General features: G+C 43.5%; 1 long non-coding RNA gene across 2 annotated transcripts; it reads right to left on the bottom strand.

Annotated features, from left to right (window-relative positions):
* Positions 1 to 662: 662 nt before the first annotated feature.
* On the bottom strand, positions 663 to 15,563 carry LOC120995689. Of its 2 annotated transcripts, none has more exons than XR_005777649.1 (3): positions 15,538 to 15,563; positions 15,132 to 15,494; positions 663 to 717 (listed from the first exon to the last, which is right to left on the bottom strand). It is a non-coding gene; the product is annotated as an uncharacterized LOC120995689 (long non-coding RNA). The 2 variants fall into 2 exon arrangements; XR_005777648.1 differs by lacking the exon at positions 663 to 717 and adding an exon at positions 3,546 to 3,588.
* Between the last annotated feature and the right edge of the window lie 8,760 nt (positions 15,564 to 24,323).

The raw sequence follows: 24,323 nt of genomic DNA, 5'->3' as shown, positions 1-24,323 counted from the left end.
AAGCCTTCTAACATCCTAAAAAAAATTAAATGACATTTACAAAAGGATGCCAACATAAAGTAGACATATATAGGGAATGTTAAGTAATAAATATTTTGTGAGGTATCACTTTCTGTTTTGAAAGCAGAGAAATTGAAATGTAGAAAATTGCGAATGTTTAATTTTTTTTTGTAAATTTGGGATTTTTTCATAAATAAAGGTAAAATATATTGACTCAAATGTATGACTAGCATGATGTACACTGTGTCACGAGAAAACAATCTCTGAATGGCTTGGATAAGTAAAAGCGTTCCAAAGTTCTTACCACATAAAGTGAGATGTCAGATTTTCAAAATTAGGCCTGGTCAGGAAGGGGGCAAATGGCCCAGATGTGAAGTGGTTAAAGTGAACCTGTCAGGTGCTTTATGGTGCCATGTCTGAGAGCAGGATATGGCAGAGGGAGAGAAGCTCAGCTTTGTGATATAGATTTATATGATTTGATGAAGGATTTCTGAGTAAATCATGACAGGACTTCTAGGAGAGTGAGAATCCTGCTAACCCTACTCACTCAGCCTGACTGACAACTCTCCCTGTATCAAGCTGTCAATCACTGTGTGTGGTGTTACCAGTCCAGATTCCTGTCCAGATTTACTCTGCTTTTTGCTAAGTTAATTTTAACCCAAATCGTATAAACCTATATATCTCAAAGATCAGCTTCTCCCCCTCTATCATATGAACCTTTTCCCAGTTGTCTCCATAACAGCACATCTCTGATAAGACAGGAATAAACAGAGAGAGTTTTAAATCCCCTCCCCTTCACCACCAGTGTTTTTTCCTGTCCTGCCAAGGAAGGAATACCAGAGAGGTGATGGCAGTCTTTTTTTCTATTGTACCATTTTTTCTTTTTGCACATTAGGACGGCGGTTGGATCTGCAGTGCAGCTCTTTTTCCCCCATGTTGCGGCCTGTGCTCGGGCCCCTTCGGTAGTGGTGTCCCTAGTGAAGATCCCTCCTGCGGCGGTCCAGTGGGGCTTTATGCGCTAGGACGCGCTTCTTTTCGCCCGCCGGGTGATGCTGTCAGACACAGGGGGCATGGCCATGCGTTTTGATGTCATGTCCGGTGTTACAGGTCCCTGCACAGGCCAGCAGCATAAAAGACCGCAGGGCCTGTGTAAGATGGCACCCAACAACGTTCACCCGGTGTTCCTGCCTGTGGCATCCACGTGGACAGGGTTGGAGGATAATGAGTAGTCTGTTTCAGGCCCTCTTATGGCATTTTTATTTCCCTGTATTGGCTGACCCTTCTGTCCCTTGTATATTCAGGGAGAAAAGGAGTCTACCTCCTGCAGTGAAGGTAAGACCAGAAAATGTGGTTTAGGCTCTAAATGATTACCATCCTCGAGCTAAACCCTTGTGCAAAGGTTGTACAACCAAAGAGGTCAAATATGAAACTTCTAGCTTTCTGGAGGACATCAAGATGCTCGTTAGAAAAGAGGTTCATTCTGTTATGTCTTAGGCCTCATGCACACGACCGGTTTTGTGGTCCGCATCCGAGCCGCATTTTTTGTGGCTCTGGTGCGGACCCATTCACTTCAATAGGGCTGCAAAAGATGCGGACAGCACCGTTCTGTGGCCCCTAAAAAAAAATATAGCATGTCCTATTCTTGTCCGTTTTGCGGACAAGAATAGGCATTTCTACAATGGGCCGCCTGTTCCGTTCTGCAAATTGCGGAAGGCACATGGGCGGCTTCAGTTTTTTGCGGACCACAAAAAACTGCACGGTCGTGTGCATGAGGCCTTATCGAGAGTTAACACCCTTCTCCCACCAGTTGTTGGAAAGTGACTCTGATTCTGTTGAGGGCTCATGCACACGGCCATTGCTCTGCCATGGCTGTATTGTGGCCCGCAAACGGCGGTTCTACAATACACGGAACATCAGCCGTGTGCACCCCGCATCACGGATGTGGACCCATTCACTTGAATGGGTCCACAAACCCGGAGATGCGGTGCGGAAGCACAGATCAGAATTCCAAGGAAGCAGTATTTTTTTGTGGTGTGGACTGTCTGCTGCGGATCGCAGACCCCATTCAAGTGAATGGATCCACGATCTTCATGTGGGTGCCCGTCCATTGCGGACTGCAATTTGCAGCACGGGCACTGAGCCCTTAATGTTCATGGGCATAAGATAACATCATCAAAGGTCCTTTTGCAGGTCCTGAAAGAAGACCTGTCGGCTGCGCGAACAAGAGGATGAGGTGAGTTAATATTTATCTTTATTTTTTAACCCCTCAAGCCACATTTTAGTAAGCATTCTGTATTAAGAATGCTATTATTTTCCATTATAACCATGTTATAAGGGAAACTAATAAAATGAATAGAACACCTAACCCGAACTTAAGTGAAGAAGTCAGGGTTCGGGTCTGGGTACCACATTCAGTTTTTTCTCATGCGCATGCAAAACGCATTGCACTCGCGCGTAAAAAACTTAACATCGGAAACTGACTGCAATTGCGTGCCTACTCGCGCGGTTTTCCCGCAATGCACACGCGATGCATCCGGAGAAAATCCGGGACGCCTAACACTAGCCTCTCAGATGTATCAAGGATGTTTAGGTTTCTTAAACTGCTAATAGGTTGAGGCCAAAAATGTAAGATTATAGTTGCTCCTTGGAACCAAAATACGGTACTATTAGGTTTGTCTGCTGCCCCCTTTGAACTGTTGGATTCTCTTTCTATCAATTGGCTTACCCGCGACCATCTTCCTAGTAGCCATCTCATCAGCCAGAAGAGTATGTGAGCTTCAGACCCTTTCCATCCAGGAGCCCTTCCTAAGAATCTTTGAGGAGAATCTGGTATTCAAGCTGGATCCAATTCTTTTTACCTAAAGTAGTTGCCTCGTTCCACAGGTCCCAAGACATCATAATACCTTTCTTCTGTGCCAACCCTAAAAATTAGCAAGAAGCTAAATTCCATAATCTAGATGTGAGACGTGCAGATCTTCATTACCTATAGATCAGTAGGGAAAATCCCCCCCCCCCCTTTTTTTTTTTTTTAAGGCCCATTCCACCAGAGCTGTGTCTGCCTCCTTGGCAGAGAGATCTCCAGCCTCCTTAGAATAGATTTGTAGGGCCGCTACCTTTAAGAGGGCCCACATGTTCACTAAGCAATACAAATTTGATGTTTTTGCCAATGAGGATATGGCCTTTGGACACAAAGTCCTTTGTGCTGTAGTCCCTTCCTAGAATTATTTTCTTTATTAATTCTCAGTATGTGCTGTCATGGAGACGACTGGGGAAATTAGTATTACACTCACCGGTAATCCGGTTTTCTGAAGGTCTCTATGACAGCACATCTTTTGATTTTGTTATTCTTGTTTTGATATAAATTATTTTGATAAGGTTCCCTTTTACCCTGGTTTTCCATAAAAAATACACTAGTGGTGAGAGGAAGGGGAGGGGAATTAAACCTCTCTGTGTTTTTTTTCCAGCCCTATCAAAGGAAGTCAGTCTCAGGATGAGCTGTCATGGAGGCTTCCAGGAAACCCGATTACCGGTAAGTGTAATACTCATATATATCACAGAGCCCAGCTTCTCCCCTTCTATCATATAAACCTATATATACAGTCCTGATCAAAAGTTTAAGACCACTTGAAAAATTGCAAAAAATCATATTTAGCATGGCTGCATCTTAACAAGGTTCCAAGTAGAGCTTCAACATGCAACAAGAAGAAATGGGAGTGAGACAAAAAACATTTTTTGAGCATTCAATTTAATGAAAACGAATAAACTGAAACAGGCAGTTTTTCACCTCCCAAAAAAAAAACTACCCCCCCCCCCAAAAAAAACCTGAAATCCAACTTCCAAACATGAACTCAGTAATGAGTAGCTCTGCCGTTATTGTTTATCACTTCCAAGATTCGTTTCGGCATGCTTGATACAAGCGTTTCCATGAGGTGAGTGGGAACATTTCTCCAAGTGGTGAAGACGGCCGCATTAAGGCCATCTACTGTCTGAAACTGTTGTCCATTTTTGTAAACTAGGGGCTGTTTGACGCCCCTGCACTTCCTGAAGCTCAATTGTTCCACTGAAGGAAAAAGCACCCCAGACCATTATGGCACCCCCTCCACTGTGGCGCGTAGAAAACATCTCAGGTGGGATCTGCTTGTTATGCCAGTAAGGTTGGAAACCATCAGGACCATCAAGGTTAAATTTTTTCTCATCAGAGAATAAAACGTTCTTCCACCTTTTGAATGTCCCATGTTTGGTGCTCTCTTGCAAAGTCCAAATGACCAGTTCTGTGGCGTTCAAGGAGACGAGGTCTTTGAAGACGTTTTTTGTTTCTGAAGCCCTTCAGTCTCAGATGCCGTCTGATAGTAATGGGGATGCAGTCAGGCCTTAATTTGGGTCGAGGATCGTCCAGTGTCTTGACGGACAGCCAATTGGATCCTCCGGCTTAGTGCTGATGAAATTTTTTGGGTCTTCCAATTGACTTTTTTTGTTCCATAACCCTCAGGATCATTTAAGAAATTCTAAATGACTGTCTTACTGCGTCCCACCTCAGCAGCGATGGCGCGCTGTGAGAGACCCTGCTTATGCAGTTCAACAACCCGAACATGTTCAAAAAGGGAGAGTTGGGGCCCGCCTTAAAAAAAGAAAAGGCGGTGACCTTTTCTTGACCGCCCTGATCTCCAAGCTACATGATCTTGAACGGCAGCACAAGTCCACTTCAGTTGATCAAATAGGAACTGACATACGCCTCCTAAGGGAACAGATCCGCTCACTATGCCTGTCCAAAGCGAAAGCGTTCATAGTTAAATGCCGCAGACATTACTATGAACACGGGAATAAACCGGGTAGCACTTTGGCTCGGGCACTACGCAAATCGAGATTAAGCTCCTATGTCCCCTTTCTGATTGATAACTCAGGCAACCGGGTTACTTTGCCCTCGAAATTAGCCGAAACTTTCAGGCAATATTATCACTCACTTTACAACATTGACTCTTCCTGCACTGATTCAGAGGGCCACACGGCCGCCATACAAACTTATCTCTCCACCTCTGGCATTCCTCGCCTCCCTCCTGAGGCAGTCACGGCACTGGATTCACCATTAACTGAATCCGAATTAGCTCTAGCCATCAAAGACTCACGCACAGGAACAGCCCCCGGCCCTTGCCCTTGTCGTACTATAAGACGTTCAATGACCTACTAGCTCCACAACTCCTAACTGCCTTTAACAGTTTTGACACTCTACGGAACCTCCCACCAGACACCCTCAGGGCACATATCTCCGTTCTACCCAAAGAAGGGAAAGACCTGTCGCAATGCGAGAGCTACCGTCCGATCTCGTTAATTAACGTTGATCTTAAATTATTCTCCAAGATTTTGGCTACCCGCCTGATCCCCTATTCACAACACCTCATACATTTGGACCAGACGGGGCTCATGCCCATGAGAGAAGCCAGAGATAATACCATTAGAGCTATCAACTTGATATACCACGCAGTGTCAACTAAACTTCCCATGCTCTTTCAACAGACGCTAACAAAGCATTTGACAGGGTGAACTGGCGTTTTATGTTTGAAACATTGAAATATAAAGGCCTAGGAGAGACCATGATGACATGAATACACAACTCATACTCCAATCCCTCTGCCTCGGTTAAAGTGAATGGTCAGTTTTCTACCAGCTTTCCCATTACCAATGGGACTAGGCAGGGGTGTCCCCTTTCCCCTCTGATATTCATTCTATGCCTGGAACCATTACTGGGACATATTAGAGCAAATCCTGATATCTCGGGCGTACGCATCAGGGGAACCCACCACAAAGTTGCCGCCTACGCGGACGACCTGCTCTTCTTTCTCTCAAACCCTAGAATTTCGATTCCGAACCTATTACAAGTTCTGAAAACTTATGCCCACTTGTCAAATTATAAAATCAACCTCCAGAAATCTGAAGCTCTCAATGTCACACTCCCCACCACCACAGTTGGCGACCTATCGGTCGGTTTCCCCTTTAGATGGGCACGGACATCTCTGAAATATCTGGGAGTTCGCCTAACTCCCACAGTAGCTGATCTTTACCCAGAAAACTACTTCCCCCCCCTTACTCAATCAAATACGCACACAGGTACATTCTCCTGGTTCGGGAGAATCTCGATCTTTAAAATGAACATCCTACCCAGGATACTCTATTTATTCCAAGCGATCCCGATGCACATCCCCAGGCTTTTCTTTCACACCCTGTTAAAAATGCTCACACATTTCATATGGGCTGGGAAATCCCCCAGGATTGCCGTTCCCTCCTGTTCCGCCCTAAACACAGTGGAGGTCTAGGACTACCTAATTTTGTAGCCTACCATAGGGCTTCGCATCTACTGCGCATTGTTGACTGGTGTCGGCACCAATCGCATAAACAATGGGTCCAATTGGAACAATTCTTCAGCCCCACTCCGTTGCCAGCGACTCCATGGTTGGGTGCCCATGTCCCTCTGCAAGCACGACTCCATCCGACCATTGGTCCGACCCTTCGTACCTTTACCTCCACTGCAGATAACGCGGACGTTTCCCCCTCACCGATGTATCCGATCTTAGGAAACCCTCAATTTGCACTGGGGCTCGACCAGGGCAACTTTAGGACTTTATTATCCAACAACACTTTCCGGGCACACCATTTTATTGTGACAAACTCCTGGACGATTCCACACTCGACTACTGACACGCCAGTCTTGAATGACTGGCAGTCTCAACAACTCCGTCACTTCTTCTCTACGCTCCCCCAGGCGACCTTATATACTAGAAACAAAACTGACTTTGAGAAACTCTGTGACCAGAGGGGTACTCTCCGACACTCTCTCTCTAGCATGTACAGTTTACTGAATTCACCTTCAGGTCTCCCACCCCCGAAATACATGACACAATGGGAACAGGACCTGACGTTCACGACTGAACAGAAAGATAGGATCTACGTGTGTGCACATAAGACTTCTATAGCTAGTAACATACAGGAAGCAGGATTTAAAATACTTTCCAGATGGTACCGAGTACCCACCAGACTGAATGCCATATTCCCTACGGTATCTCCACTTTGCTGGCGCTGTGGCGAAGCTAGAGGAACTTTATTACACATCTTTTGGGAATGCCAGGCACTGACACAATTTTGGGATAGAGTTTGACAGGTCACATCTAAGTTCACCACGGTCGACCTCCCGAGGTCACCGACGTTTTTCCTGCTCCACCAGTGCGACCTGTCTTTTGCGACTTACAAGAAATCTGTGATACAACATCTGGTTAACGCAGTCCGGGCTTGTATCCTATGCCTTTGGAGACAAACCACAATACCTACAGTCGTGGCCAAAAGTTTTGAGAATGACAAAAATATTAGTTTTCACAAAGTTTGCTGCTAAACTGCTTTTAGATCTTTGTTTCAGTTGTTTCTGTGATGTAGTGAAATATAATTACTCGCACTTCATACGTTTCAAAGGCTTTTATCGACAATTACATGACATTTATGCAAAGAGTCAGTATTTGCAGTGTTGGCCCTTCTTTTTCAGGACCTCTGCAATTCGACTGGGCATGCTCTCAATCAACTTCTGGGCCAATTCCTGACTGATAGCAACCCATTCTTTCATAATCACTTCTTGGAGTTTGTCAGAATTAGTGGGTTTTTGTTTGTCCACCCGCCTCTTGCGGATTGACCACAAGTTCTCAATGGGATTAAGATCTGGGGAGTTTCCAGGCCATGGACCCAAAATGTCAACGTTTTGGTCCCCGAGCCACTTAGTTATCACTTTTGCTCCATCGTGCTGGAAAATGCATTGTTCTTCACCAAACTTGTTGGATTGTTGGAAGAAGTTGCTGTTGGAGGGTGTTTTGGTACCATTCTTTATTCATGGCTGTGTTTTTGGGCAAAATTGTGAGTGAGCCCACTCCCTTGGATGAGAAGCAACCCCACACATGAATGGTCTCAGGATGCTTTACTGTTGGCATGACACAGGACTGATGGTAGCGCTCACCTTTTCTTCTCCGGACAAGCCTTTTTCCAGATGCCCCAAACAATCGGAAAGAGGCTTCATCGGAGAATATGACTTTGCCCCAGTCCTCAGCAGTCCATTCACCATACTTTCTGCAGAAGATAAATCTGTCCCTGATGTTTTTTTTGGAGAGAAGTGGCTTCTTTGCTGCCCTTCTTGACACCAGGCCATCTTCCAAAAGTCTTCGCCTCACTGTGCGTGCAGATGCGCTCACACCTGCCTGCTGCCATTCCTGAGCAAGCTCTGCACTGGTGGCACTTCGATCCAGCAGCTGAATCCTCTTTAGGAGACGATCCTGGTGCTTGCTGTACTTTCTTGGACGCCCTGAAGCCTTCTTAACAAGAATTGAACCTCTTTCCTTGAAGTTCTTGATGATCCTATAAATTGTTGAATGAGGTGCAATCTTAGTAGTCACAATATCCTTGCCTGTGAGCCATTTTTATGCAACGCAGTGATGGCTGCACGCGTTTCTTTGCAGGTCAGCATGGTTAACAATGGAAGAACAATGATTTCAAGCATCACCCTCCTTTTAACATGTCAAGTCTGCCATTAACCCAATCAGCCTGACATAATGATCTCCAGCCTTGTGCTCGTCAACATTCTCACCTGAGTTAACAAGACGATTACTGAAATGATCTCAGCAGGTCCTTTAATGACAGCAATGACATGCAGTGGAAAGTTTTTTTGGGGATTAAGTTAATTTTCATGGCAAAGAAGGACTATGCAATTCATCTGATCACTCTTCATAACATTCTGGAGTATATGCAAATTGCTATTATAAAAACTTAAGCAGCAACTTTTCCAATTTCCAATATTTATGTAATTCTCAAAACTTTTGGCCACGACTGTACAATGTCTCTGTGGTTGGGTAAAATTCAGGAGATCATGAGAATGGAGGATCTAACTGCTTCACTACAAAACACTGAGAATAAGTTCCTTAAAACGTGGAAAAGCTGGATGGCATTTCAAGACACCCAGGAGTATAAACTCCTATTTGCTGCCAGATGCTGATGGTCTTCTGTCAACTGACTGGCCTTCCTTTCTCTTTCAGTTTTTTCTAGACTACTTTCTTTCTTGGTCCTGTCTCTTCCCCCTCTCTCTCCGCCACTTCCCTTCCCTATCTTCCCTAGTCCTTCCTCCCCCCCCCACTAATCGTTCGTAGTTCCATGTTTACTGGACCGCGCCTAGTTGGATTGAATTCTACGATGTAATCCGGCATATGCTGGAATCGACCATTTAGCAACTTGGTCGCCATCGGGGCCTCACTGTTATTTCCTACTTCCTTATTTCATATTATACCTTACTTTAATATTTACGTGCATATATGTCTTATGGGGTAACTCTCTTGGGCTGCGTCCCAGGGTGTACCCTTCTTGTACAGTGTTAAAATAGAATATCGCAAAAACACAAATGCAATAGCACTCTGCAACCAGCACTCTCCCCTGCCTCCATGCTGGATGTTGAATGAGGCATTGGTGTACATTTTGGCCAAAGCATAATAATCCACTCACCACGTCAAGGTCGCCTCTATGAATGGTCCCTAACACTAGTTCCTACCTGTTTATGGGCCATGATAGCCACACAAATGTCCAGGGAGCGCAGGTACAGCATGCACGCCAGGCACACTCTGCTTTTAATCCCAGAGGAAAAAAAGGAGACAATGCGGCAGCACTCTGCAAATCAGACAAAGTACAACAATGCTTACAAAAATTATGGTGCTAATACTACGCTTAAAAAGCGAGATGCTTGGTCAATGCATTTTGTACAAAACCATCTAAGCCCGTATGCCAAACGTCAAGGCGATCTCTGTTACACGGGTCCTAACACTAAATACTACCTGTTATGCGCCATAATGACCGCCATAAAATTCAGGGAGTGTTGGACCCACATGCATGCTGGATCCACTCTGCCTTTTTCCGTTTTTTGTGCCAAAATGGCCTCCATTACAAGGGATGCAGGTACCAACATGCATGCTGAGCCCACTCTATACCCTTCCTGGTGCTAAACAGCTTCCAATGAATGTAGTGAGAGCAGGCCACAGCTTTATACTGAGAATAATTAAAATCAGCCTATGGGGCAGACAGGCTAATCAGGAGTGCACGACTCGCTGGAGTGCCACATCTCCAGCATTGTAAATCTGCAAAAAAAGAGGGTTAGTCAGCACCTCCCAGTGCGCAGGTGCACGCCGCCATGGCAAAGACCTAGAGGAAAAAAAGGAGACAATGCGGCAGCACTCTGCAAATCAGACAAAGTACAACAATGCTTACAAAAATTATGGTGCTAATACTACGCTTAAAAAGCGAGATGCTTGGTCAATGCATTTTGTACAAAACCATCTAAGCCCGTATGCCAAACGTCAAGGCGATCTCTGTTACACGGGTCCTAACACTAAATACTACCTGTTATGCGCCATAATGACCGCCATAAAATTCAGGGAGTGTTGGACCCACATGCATGCTGGATCCACTCTGCCTTTTTCCGTTTTTTGTGCCAAAATGGCCTCCATTACAAGGGATGCAGGTACCAACATGCATGCTGAGCCCACTCTATACCCTTCCTGGTGCTAAACAGCTTCCAATGAATGTAGTGAGAGCAGGCCACAGCTTTATACTGAGAATAATTAAAATCAGCCTATGGGGCAGACAGGCTAATCAGGAGTGCACGACTCGCTGGAGTGCCACATCTCCAGCATTGTAAATCTGCAAAAAAAGAGGGTTAGTCAGCACCTCCCAGTGCGCAGGTGCACGCCGCCATGGCAAAGACCTAGAGGAAAAAAAGGAGACAATGCGGCAGCACTCTGCAAATCAGACAAAGTACAACAATGCTTACAAAAATTATGGTGCTAATACTACGCTTAAAAAGCGAGATGCTTGGTCAATGCATTTTGTACAAAACCATCTAAGCCCGTATGCCAAACGTCAAGGCGATCTCTGTTACACGGGTCCTAACACTAAATACTACCTGTTATGCGCCATAATGACCGCCATAAAATTCAGGGAGTGTTGGACCCACATGCATGCTGGATCCACTCTGCCTTTTTTCCGTTTTTTGTGCCAAAATGGCCTCCATTACAAGGGATGCAGGTACCAACATGCATGCTGAGCCCACTCTATACCCTTCCTGGTGCTAAACAGCTTCCAATGAATGTAGTGAGAGCAGGCCACAGCTTTATACTGAGAATAATTAAAATCAGCCTATGGGGCAGACAGGCTAATCAGGAGTGCACGACTCGCTGGAGTGCCACATCTCCAGCATTGTAAATCTGCAAAAAAAGAGGGTTAGTCAGCACCTCCCAGTGCGCAGGTGCACGCCGCCATGGCAAAGACCTAGAGGAAAAAAAGGAGACAATGCGGCAGCACTCTGCAAATCAGACAAAGTACAACAATGCTTACAAAAATTATGGTGCTAATACTACGCTTAAAAAGCGAGATGCTTGGTCAATGCATTTTGTACAAAACCATCTAAGCCCGTATGCCAAACGTCAAGGCGATCTCTGTTACACGGGTCCTAACACTAAATACTACCTGTTATGCGCCATAATGACCGCCATAAAATTCAGGGAGTGTTGGACCCACATGCATGCTGGATCCACTCTGCCTTTTTCCGTTTTTTGTGCCAAAATGGCCTCCATTACAAGGGATGCAGGTACCAACATGCATGCTGAGCCCACTCTATACCCTTCCTGGTGCTAAACAGCTTCCAATGAATGTAGTGAGAGCAGGCCACAGCTTTATACTGAGAATAATTAAAATCAGCCTATGGGGCAGACAGGCTAATCAGGAGTGCACGACTCGCTGGAGTGCCACATCTCCAGCATTGTAAATCTGCAAAAAAAGAGGGTTAGTCAGCACCTCCCAGTGCGCAGGTGCACGCCGCCATGGCAAAGACCTAGAGGAAAAAAAGGAGACAATGCGGCAGCACTCTGCAAATCAGACAAAGTACAACAATGCTTACAAAAATTATGGTGCTAATACTACGCTTAAAAAGCGAGATGCTTGGTCAATGCATTTTGTACAAAACCATCTAAGCCCGTATGCCAAACGTCAAGGCGATCTCTGTTACACGGGTCCTAACACTAAATACTACCTGTTATGCGCCATAATGACCGCCATAAAATTCAGGGAGTGTTGGACCCACATGCATGCTGGATCCACTCTGCCTTTTTCCGTTTTTTGTGCCAAAATGGCCTCCATTACAAGGGATGCAGGTACCAACATGCATGCTGAGCCCACTCTATACCCTTCCTGGTGCTAAACAGCTTCCAATGAATGTAGTGAGAGCAGGCCACAGCTTTATACTGAGAATAATTAAAATCAGCCTATGGGGCAGACAGGCTAATCAGGAGTGCACGACTCGCTGGAGTGCCACATCTCCAGCATTGTAAATCTGCAAAAAAAGAGGGTTAGTCAGCACCTCCCAGTGCGCAGGTGCACGCTGCCATGGCAAAGACCTAGAGGAAAAAAAGGAGACAATGCGGCAGCACTCTGCAAATCAGACAAAGTACAACAATGCTTACAAAAATTATGCGGTCATTATGGCGCATAACAGGTAGTATTTAGTGTTAGGACCCGTGTAACAGAGATCGCCTTGACGTTTGGCATACGGGCTTAGATGGTTTTGTACAAAATGCATTGACCAAGCATCTCGCTTTTTAAGCGTAGTATTAGCACCATAATTTTTGTAAGCATTGTTGTACTTTGTCTGATTTGCAGAGTGCTGCCGCATTGTCTCCTTTTTTTCCTCTAGGTCTTTGCCATGGCGGCGTGCACCTGCGCACTGGGAGGTGCTGACTAACCCTCTTTTTTTGCAGATTTACAATGCTGGAGATGTGGCACTCCAGCGAGTCGTGCACTCCTGATTAGCCTGTCTGCCCCATAGGCTGATTTTAATTATTCTCAGTATAAAGCTGTGGCCTGCTCTCACTACATTCATTGGAAGCTGTTTAGCACCAGGAAGGGTATAGAGTGGGCTCAGCATGCATGTTGGTACCTGCATCCCTTGTAATGGAGGCCATTTTGGCACAAAAAACGGAAAAAGGCAGAGTGGATCCAGCATGCATGTGGGTCCAACACTCCCTGAATTTTATGGCGGTCATTATGGCGCATAACAGGTAGTATTTAGTGTTAGGACCCGTGTAACAGAGATCGCCTTGACGTTTGGCATACGGGCTTAGATGGTTTTGTACAAAATGCATTGACCAAGCATCTCGCTTTTTAAGCGTAGTATTAGCACCATAATTTTTGTAAGCATTGTTGTACTTTGTCTGATTTGCAGAGTGCTGCCGCATTGTCTCCTTTTTTTCCTCTAGGTCTTTGCCATGGCGGCGTGCACCTGCGCACTGGGAGGTGCTGACTAACCCTCTTTTTTTGCAGATTTACAATGCTGGAGATGTGGCACTCCAGCGAGTCGTGCACTCCTGATTAGCCTGTCTGCCCCATAGGCTGATTTTAATTATTCTCAGTATAAAGCTGTGGCCTGCTCTCACTACATTCATTGGAAGCTGTTTAGCACCAGGAAGGGTATAGAGTGGGCTCAGCATGCATGTTGGTACCTGCATCCCTTGTAATGGAGGCCATTTTGGCACAAAAAACGGAAAAAGGCAGAGTGGATCCAGCATGCATGTGGGTCCAACACTCCCTGAATTTTATGGCGGTCATTATGGCGCATAACAGGTAGTATTTAGTGTTAGGACCCGTGTAACAGAGATCGCCTTGACGTTTGGCATACGGGCTTAGATGGTTTTGTACAAAATGCATTGACCAAGCATCTCGCTTTTTAAGCGTAGTATTAGCACCATAATTTTTGTAAGCATTGTTGTACTTTGTCTGATTTGCAGAGTGCTGCCGCATTGTCTCCTTTTTTTCCTCTAGGTCTTTGCCATGGCGGCGTGCACCTGCGCACTGGGAGGTGCTGACTAACCCTCTTTTTTTGCAGATTTACAATGCTGGAGATGTGGCACTCCAGCGAGTCGTGCACTCCTGATTAGCCTGTCTGCCCCATAGGCTGATTTTAATTATTCTCAGTATAAAGCTGTGGCCTGCTCTCACTACATTCATTGGAAGCTGTTTAGCACCAGGAAGGGTATAGAGTGGGCTCAGCATGCATGTTGGTACCTGCATCCCTTGTAATGGAGGCCATTTTGGCACAAAAAACGGAAAAAGGCAGAGTGGATCCAGCATGCATGTGGGTCCAACACTCCCTGAATTTTATGGCGGTCATTATGGCGCATAACAGGTAGTATTTAGTGTTAGGACCCGTGTAACAGAGATCGCCTTGACGTTTGGCATACGGGCTTAGATGGTTTTGTACAAAATGCATTGACCAAGCATCTCGCTTTTTAAGCGTAGTATTAGCACCATAATTTTTGTAAGCATTGTTGTACTTTGTCTGATTTGCAGAGTGCTGCCGCATTGTCTCCTTTTTTTCCTCTAGGTCTTTGCCATGGCGGCGTGCACCTGCGCACTGGGAGGTGCTGACTAACCCTCTTTTTTTGCTTTTAATCCCGTCCGGTGCCGTGACAGCTTTCATCGGATCCAGGGATGCAAGTACCAACATGCATGCTGAGCCCACTATATACTTCTCCTGGAGCCAAATGGCTACTGGTAGGCGCTGTAGAAGTAGACTCAGTTTTATACTGACTTTAAAACCAGCCTCCAGTAGTCAGTATAAAACTGAGTCTACTTCTACAGCACCTGCATACAGGGTTGTGCTGACTGAATCCCCCACATTTTAAAATAGAATATACCTAATAAAAAGAGAATAAAAAAAAATAAAAAAAGGGAGAGTTTTTTTGTTTTTGCCATCACAACGTGTGACTACCTGACAGAAAATGACAATTAATCCACATCTTTGCACAGATTTGGCCTTTTAAAGACATGTGGTCCTAAAATTTGGATCAGCTGAAAAACAGCCTGTTTCAGTTTAATCGTTATTTTCAATTAATTGAATGCTCAAAAAATGTTTTGTCTAACTCTCATTTCTTCTTGTTACATGTTGAAGCTCTACTTGGAACCTTGTTAAGATCCAACAATTTAAAATATGATTTTTTGCCATTTTTCAAGTGGTCTTAAACTTTTGATCAGGACTGTATCATAGAGCTCAGCTTCTCTCCTTCGTTCATATAAACCTATATATCACAGAGCTCAGCTTCTCCCAGCTATCATATAAATCTATATATCACAAAACTCTGCTTCTCCCCCTCTATCATATAAACCAATATATCACTGAGCTCAATATCACAGAGCTCAGCTTCTCCCCCTCTATCATATACACCTATAAATCACTGAGCTCAGATTCTCCCCCTCTATCATATAAACCTTTATATCATTGAGCCCAGCGTCTCCCCCTCTATCATATAAACCTATATATTACAGAGCTCAGCTTCTCCGTCTATCATATAAACCTATATATCACAGAGCTCAACTTTTCTCCCTCTATCATATAAACCTATATACCAAAAAGCTCAGCTTCTCCCCTCTATCATATAAACCTATATATCTCAACGCTCTACTTTTCTTCTTCATCATATAAACCTGTATATCACAGAGCTCAGATTCTCGCCCTTTATCATATAAACCTACAGTTGTGTTCAAAATAATAGCAGTCAGACATCACTAACCTGATCAATCACTGTTTGGATAGAAATGATATTTCTATATGGCAAATAATTTACTAGCAGGTGTAGTAGAGTAATAGAAATCCAACAGACCCAACAGTCATGACAAGCATGCTGCTGATTCTGTGTAATTGAATGACTAATTGAAAGGGGCATGTTCAAAATAATAGCAGTGTGGAGTTCAATGAGTGAGGTTATTCATTCTTTGAAAAACAGGTGGCAATTATTGCCCTTATTTAAGGAAGGAAGGCAGCAAATGTTGTACATGCTGGTTACAGTGCATTTCTTTCTGAAATTGAGGAAAATGGGTCGTTCCAGACATTGTTTAGAAGAACCGTGTACCGTGATTAAAAAGTTGATTGGAGAGGGGAAAACATATAATGAAGTGCAGAAAATGATAAGCTGCTCAGCTAAAATGATTGCAAATGCTTTAAAATGGCATCCAAAACTTGAAAGACGTGAAAGAAAGCAAAAATCTACCATTCGAATGGATAGAAGAATAGCCAAAATGGCAAGGACTTAACCAACAATCAGCTCCAGTAAGATCAAAGAAGGTCTAAAGTTACCTGTGAGTACTGTTACAATTAGAAGACGCCTATGTGAAGCCAAGCTATCTGCAAGAAGCCCCCGCAAAGTCCCACTGTTGAAAAAAAGACATGTGCTGAAGAGGTTACAATTTGCCAAAGAGCCTAAAGTGACATTTTGTGGACTGATGAAAGTATGATTGTTCTTTTTGGGTCTAGTGGCCGGAGACAGTTTGCCAGATGACCCCCAAACACTGAATTCAAGCCACAGTACACTGTGTAGCATGGTGGAGCAAGCATCATGATATGGGGATGTTTCTCATACTATGGTGTTGGGCCTATTTATTGCATACCAGGGATCATGGATCAGTTTGAATACATCAGAATACTTGAAGAGGTCATGCTGCCTTATGCTGAAGAGGAAATGACCTTGAAATGGGTGTTTCAACAAGACAACGACCCCAAACACACCAGTAAACGTGCAACATTTTGGTTCCAGACCAACAAGATTGACGTTATGGAGTGGTTAGCCCAATCCCCGGATCTTAATCCAATAGAAAACTTGTAGGGTAACATCAAAAATGCAGTTTCTGAGGCAAAACCAAGAAATAGAGAAGAACTGTGGAATGTAGTCCAATCATCCTGGGCTGGAATACCTGTTCACAGGTGCCAGAAGTTGGTTGACTCCATGCAACACAGATGTACAGCAGTTCTCAGAAACAGTGACAGTGTCTCCGCCTCCTCCCTCCACACTGATGCATCTGATGGGGGATCTGTAGATGACACTTATGGGGATCTGTGGATGTCTTCATCTATGCAATTTTTAGTTTGCAATGCATATTGTATATTTTGATATATTTTTTCTCATTGTTATGTATGCTAATTTTGTCAACACCCACTGTTTTGATTGGGTCACCTGATGATTGTGTGCTGTTTCACCTATATATACCCACCATATGTATATGTTCTTTGCTTGAAAAAGGCTCTAGCATTGAGCCGAAACGTTGCACTGCACGGGTGATTAAAGGAGTTATTTTCTTATAACCTATTGGAGTGCCGTATATTTTTCTGGACTAATATATATATATATATATATATATATATATATATATATATATATATATCCATAGAAAAGGTCAGGCAGCACTCCGTCTAATGCAGGACGATGAAACAACAGAAGAAAATCCGCAGCACTCCTTGAAGTAAAAAAACGTGTAGTTTTATTCACACATGTCGAAAATTGACAACGTTTCGGTTCTCTCACAGAACCTTTCTCAAGTCAGGTGAACATAAAGTGCATACGTGCATGTATAAATACATCTCCACATTGTTACCAATTAGTTCATCAACCAATCAAACAACAGTGCACTCCCCTCCTCGGGTAAGCTATAATTCATAGAATTAACTCCACATGTTAAAATAGATGCCGAGGACTCAATGTGTTTATTCATACTTCCGATCGTGATGATTCATAAACATGATAGGTTTATACAAGTGCATAAAGTAAAGTGCATAGTGCAATAAAAAACTTAAGTGCAGTAATACCTTGCTGGGGGTTTCTGTATAGAAATAGAAGGAGAAGGCGTCTTAACTTCTATGGAGGCACGCCACTCTTCCGCGTCTATTCCTCCTCAGTGCGCATGTGTCAGTCCTTCCCCCCTTGTGACGCAGTACATAACCACCATGCGTCATCCATAGGCGGAGACCCAGCGTCGTGACGCCCGATCGACTGTGTCAGCGTCCAATACGCGCGCTCGTGTACCGCAACAGTCGCCCGCGCCACGTCACAAGTCTATTCAGCCATTTTACAGAAGGGCACTCATTTAGGCAATACCTTACGCTTCTATTTCTCCTTCTATTCCTTATTACCAAAAACCATCACCCAGCCCAGGTAGACGCCTGAATTCAAAATTCAAACAATACATATCTGAAAACACATTGATCCCTGTAGCTTCCATTGGGTTCACCCCATACAGCATGCCAAATACATCAGAGCATAAGCACTACGGAGGGGTATTAACTGACCATTCCTCCTGTCACCCTAAATTCGACATTAAACACTTTGGGTTTCAGGGTATCAAGCTGAAAGATCCACCTAAGTTCAGTTTTCTTTAAAATGTTTAATCGATTACCACCTCTATCTAATGGTTTTACATGATCCAAGATCATAAATCTAAGATCATTTTCCTTATGATTTTTTTCAAAGAAATGTTTTGACACCGGCAAATCTCTTCTTTTATTCCTAATGGATTGTCTATGGTTATTCAACCTGGTTTTCATATCTCATGTGGTTTCACCCACATAGAGCCTTTTGCAAGGGCACCACAAAACATATATCACCCATGACGAATCACAATTGAGATAGTGCCTTATGTTAAAGACTTCTCCCGTGTCTGGATGTGTGAGCACCGATCCCTTGTCCATCAGTTTACAGTTCACACATCCCAGACACGGGAAAGAGCCTGTGCGCCTTGTCTTCAAAAACGTCTGTCTGAACTGACCCTTTTTGGGCAGTCTAGAGTGTACAACCTTGTCCCTAATGTTCCCTGCTCTTTTATATGCCATCATAGGCGAATTTTTAAAAGCAGCTATACTGGGGTGACCACTACTTAGTAGCCCCCAATGACGCCTCACTATCCTTTCAATGTTTGGGCTCAACTCGTTATATGACGACACAAAGGGTAATCTATCGCCAGCCTGTCTATTTTTTGAGGTTAACAACTCCTCTCTAGGGATTTTTCTTGCTCTATCGGCATGTTTTTTTCACTAACTTTCTAGGATAACCCCTGTTTATAAAGGATTGTTCCATGTTACTCAATGCCAAATTCATATTCTCATCTTTATCCACTATTCTCCGTACTCTAAGCATTTGGCTGAACGGTAAGGAATTTACCATCCTTCTTGGATGTCCACTGGCAAAATGCAATAATGTGTTCTTATCAGTGGATTTAATGTTCAAATCCATATGTATTTGGTTATCCTCAATGTATACCTGAGTATCCAAATACTGCACCCGGTCAACCGATGCCGTAACGTAAATTGGATCTCCCGATCAAGGGAGTTCAAAAATACGTGAAAGTCCATCAGCTGCTCCATGGTGCCGGAAATGAGGAAGATATGGTCTATGTACCGCCACCACGTCAAAACCTGGTTGAAGTGGGGAGATACATAGACAAGACGTTCCTCAAATGACCGCACAAAAATATTCGCATAAGTGGGCGCGGCATTGGACCCCATTGCCGCGCCCATCATCTGCAAATAAAACTGTCCCTGGAACATAAAATAATTGTTCCTCAGAGACAGCTTCAACAGTGTCAATACAAACTGACGAACTGGAGCGGAATACTCTGATTTTCGCAGCATCTCCGCTACAGCCGACAAACCCTTTCCGTGACTGATCGAGGTGTATAATGACACAATGTCAAAAGATGCCAGAATCGCCCCCTTCGGAACCTGCATCCCTTTAATCTTGGTGATGAAATCTCCAGTGTCCCTAATGTATGATTTCGCACCCATAGCATACTCAAGGAAGACATAAATATTCGAAAAAATCGAATTCCTGCCTGAAATTATTGGCCGTCCCGGGGGGTCAATCAGCCTTTTGTGTATTTTGGGTAATACATATATAGTGGGTATAACTGGAGACCTCACCACCAAGAACTCCTTGAACTGCATATCAATGACACCATTATGTACCGCTGTATTCAACTGTGCTTCAATTTTCCTAGCAATGTCGAATCTGGGGTCCCTGACCAATGGTTCATAGACACCAGGCTCTCCCAATTGCCTCTGTATCTCTTTGATATACTGAGAGGTGTCCATAACCACGATCCCACCACCCTTGTCCGCAGGCTTGATGGTGAGATGGGGGTTCCTGGACAAACTCTCTAAAGCAGACATTTCCTGTGCCGTGATATTTGGTTTTCCAAGTGCGTCAGATTTTTAGTTTTAATCTTTGTGCTCTGGTTTTTCCTAGATCTTCTATGTCTGAGACCTCCCCGTCTTGTGGGGCGTCTCCCATAGCAACACGTGTTCCTAAAAAAGTTCCAGGCTGGCTAGAGTTGACATCATCACTTATATCTTTATTTCTCACCCATTTATTTGGTTCCTTGTTGCGTTTTGATGTCTTCTTTGGCATCAGACTCCGATCCATATGCCAAGGTTGTTCCCAAATATAAATGTGTCCAGACCCATAATCATTTTGGTCTCTATGCCATTTTGACCTTTTGATCTCTTCAAGGTCTTTCCGCATCTTTTCTAAAAAAAGCTTGTTTTATCAAAAAAGCATCAACGTCACTAGTGGACAAGGTAGATTTAAGCTGTTGTTCAGTATCCTGTAATTTGCTCCTTAGTGCCACCATTTCCTTCTGCGAAAATTCAATATTTAGTAACATGACATCCATCGCATATTTATTTGAAATGGCTTCAAATCGTGCTCTGAATTCGCCATCTTGTGAAAACATAATTGGCTTCAAACGGGATCGCATCCCCCTTGGTATGCGCTTATTTTTGTAGTATTACGCTAGTGTAAGCGAGTGTAGCTCTATGGATAACAGCTTTTTGGTAATGCTTTCATAATCCCTCTTGATGTTAATAACCGAGGGCACATTGAGGAAGGCAGCGTCCCCCTCCACATTTCCCATGATCCTCTGTATATCCACATTACTGTATGAGAAGACATGTGTATCAATGTCCCTTTGTTGAGGTGTAATACCTTGAGTATTGGTAGGGTCGGGTGCAAGGCCTTCAATCGTATTTGGCATGCTGTATGGGGTGAACCCAATGGAAGCTACATGGATCAATTTACGTGAATACGCGATGTGTTTTCAGATATGTATTGTTTGAATTTTAAATTCAGGCGTCTACCTGGGCTGGGTGATGGTTTTTGGTAATAAGGAATAGAAGGAGAAATAGAAGAGTAAGGTATTGCCTAAATGAGTGCCCTTCTGTAAAATGGCTGAATAGACTTGTGACGTGGCGCGGGCGACTGTTGCGGTACACAGGCGCGCGTGTGACGCGCGTGTTGGACGCTGACACAGTCGATCGGGCGTCACGACGCTGGGTCTCCGCCTATGGATGACGCATCGTGGTTATGTACTGCGTCACAAGGGGGAAGGACTGACACATGCGCACTGAGGAGGAATAGACGCGGAAGAGTGGCGTGCCTCCATAGAAGTTAAGACGCCTTCTCCTTCTATTTCTATACAGAAACCCCCAGCAAGGTATTACTGCACTTAAGTTTTTTATTGCACTATGCACTTTACTTTATGCACTTGTATACACCTATCATGTTTATGAATCATCACGATCGGAAGTATGAATAAACACATTGAGTCCTCGGCATCTATGTAAACATGTGGAGTTAATTCTATGAATTGTAGCTTACCCGAGGAGGGGAGTGCACTGTTATTTGATTGGTTGATGAACTAATTGGTAACAATGTAGAGCTGTGAGAGAACTGAAACGTTGTCAATTTTCGACATGTGTAAATAAAACTACACGTTTTTTTACTTCAAGGAGTGCTGCGGATTTTCTTCTGTTATATATATATACACACACAGTGGATATAAAAAGTCTACACACCCCTGTTAAAATGTCAGGTTTCTGTGACCTAAAAAAATTACAAAGATAAATCATTTCAGAACTTTTTCCACCTTTAATGTGACCTATAAACTGTACCACTCAATTGAAAAACAAACTGAAATCTTTTAGGTAGAGGGAAGAAAAATGTAAAAATAAAATAATATGGTTGCATGAGTGTGCACACCCTTAAACTAATACTTTGTTGAAGCACCTTTTAATTTTATTACTGCACTCAGTCTTTTTGGGTATGAGTCTATCAGTATGGCACATTTTGACTTGGCAAGATTTGCCCATTCTTCTTTGCAAAAACACTCCAAATCTGTCAGATTGCGAGGTCATCTCCTGTGCACAGCCCTCTTCAGATCACCCCACAGATTTTCAATCGGATTCAGGTCTGGGCTCTGGCTGGGCCATTCCAAAACTTTAATCTTCTTCTGGTGAAGCCATTCCTTTGTTGATTTGGATGTATGCTTTGGGTCGTTGTCATGCTGAAAGATTTCCTCTTCATGTTCAGCTTTCTAGCAGAAGCCTCAAGGTTTTGTGCCAATATTGACTGGTATTTGGAACTGTTCATAATTCCCTGTAGCTTAACTAAGACCACAGTTCCAGCTGAAGAAAAACAGCCCCAAAGAATGATGCTGCCACCACCATGCTTCACTGTGGGTATGGTGTTCTTTTGGTGATGTGCAGTGTTGTTTTTGGGCCAAACATATCTTTTGGAATTATGGCCAAAAAGTTCAACCTTGGTTTCATCAGACCATAACACCTTTTCCCACATGTTTTCGGGAGATTTCAGATGTGTTTTTGCAAAAAGTAGCCTGGCTTGGCTGTTTTTCTTTGTCAGAAAAGGCTTTCATCTTGCCACTCTACCCCATAGCCCAGACATATGAAGAATACGGGAGATTGTTGTCACATGTACCACACAGCCATTACTTGCCAGATATTCCTGCAGCTCCTTTAATGTTGCTGTAGGCCTCTTGGTAGCCTACCAGACCAGTTTTTTTTCTTCTCGTCTTTTCATCAATTTTGAAGGGACGTCCAGTTCTTGGTAATGTCACTGTTGTGCCATATTTTCTCCACTTGATGATGACTGTCTTTACTGTGTTCCATGGTATATCTAATGCCTTAGAAAATCTCTTGTACCCTTCTCCTGACTGATACCTTTTAACAATGAGATCCCTCTGATACTTTGGAAGCTCTCTGTGGACCATGGCTTTTGCTGTGGGATGCGACAAAGAAAATTTCAGGAATGACCAACTAGAGCGGCTGAACTTTATTTGGGGTTAATCAGAGGCACTTTATATGATGGCAGGTGTATGCTGACTCCTATTTAACATGATTTTGAATGTGATTGCTTAACTCTGAACACAGCTACATCCCCACTTATAATTATGTTAGTTTTTTTTTGTTTTCTTTCCTTCACCTAAAAGATTTCAGTTTGTTTTTCAATTGAGTGGTACAGTTTATAGGTCACATTAAAGGTGGAAAATGATTTATCTTTGTCTCATTTTTTTACAGCACAGAAAACTGACATTTTACCAGGGGTGTGTAGACTTTTTATATCCACTGTATACATATCACAGAGCTCAGCTTCTCGCCCTCTATCATATAAACCTATATACTGTATCTAAGAACTCAGCTTCTCTCCTCCTATCATATAAACCTATATATCACGGAGTTCAGCTTCCCCCCCCCCTCTATTATATAGAAACATAGAATGTGTCGGCAGATAAGAACCATTTGGCCCATCTAGTCTGCCCAATATACTAAATACTATGGATAGCCCCTGGCCCTATCTTATATGAAGGATGGCCTTATGCCTATCCCATGCATGCTTAAACTCCTCCACTGTATTTGCAGCTACCACTTCTGCAGGAAGGCTATTCCATGTATCCACTACTCTCTCAGTAAAGTAATACTTCCTGATATTACTTTTAAACCTTTGCCCCTCTAATTTAAATGTCTTCTTGTAGCAGTTTTTCTTCTTTTAAATATTCTCTCCTCTTTTACCTTGTTGATTCCCTTTATGTATTTAAAAGTTTCTATCATATCCCCTCTGTCTCGTCTTTCTTCCAAGCTATACATGTTAAGGTCCTTTAATCTTTCCTGGTAAGTTTTATCCTGCAATCCATGTACCAGTTTAGTAGCTCTTCTCTGAACTCTCTCCAAAGTATCAATATCCTTCTGGAGATATGGTCTCCAGTACTGAGCACAATACCCCAAATGAGGTCTCACTAGTGCTCTGTAGAGCGGCATGAGCACCTCCCTCTTTCTACTGGTAATTCATCTCCCTATACACCCAAGCATTCTGCTAGCATCTCCTGCTGCTCTATGACATTGTCTGCCTACCTTTAAGTCTTCTGAAATAATGACCCCTAAATCCCTTTCCTCAGATACTGAGGTTAGGACTGTATCACTGATTTTATATTCTGCTCTTGGGTTTTTACGTCCCAGGTGCATTATCTTGCACTTATCAACATTAAATTTTAGTTGCCATATTTTTGACCATTCCTCTAGTTTTCCTAAGTCCTTTTCCATTTGGTGTATCCCTCCAGGAACATCAACCCTGTTACAAATCTTTGTGTCATCAGCAAAA

This window comes from Bufo bufo, chromosome 3 (assembly GCF_905171765.1).
Source record: "Bufo bufo chromosome 3, aBufBuf1.1, whole genome shotgun sequence".
NCBI classification, from domain to species: Eukaryota; Metazoa; Chordata; class Amphibia; order Anura; family Bufonidae; genus Bufo; species Bufo bufo.
Note: the sequence above shows the minus strand (reverse complement) of the source record. Positions and strands in the feature narration are given on the sequence as shown.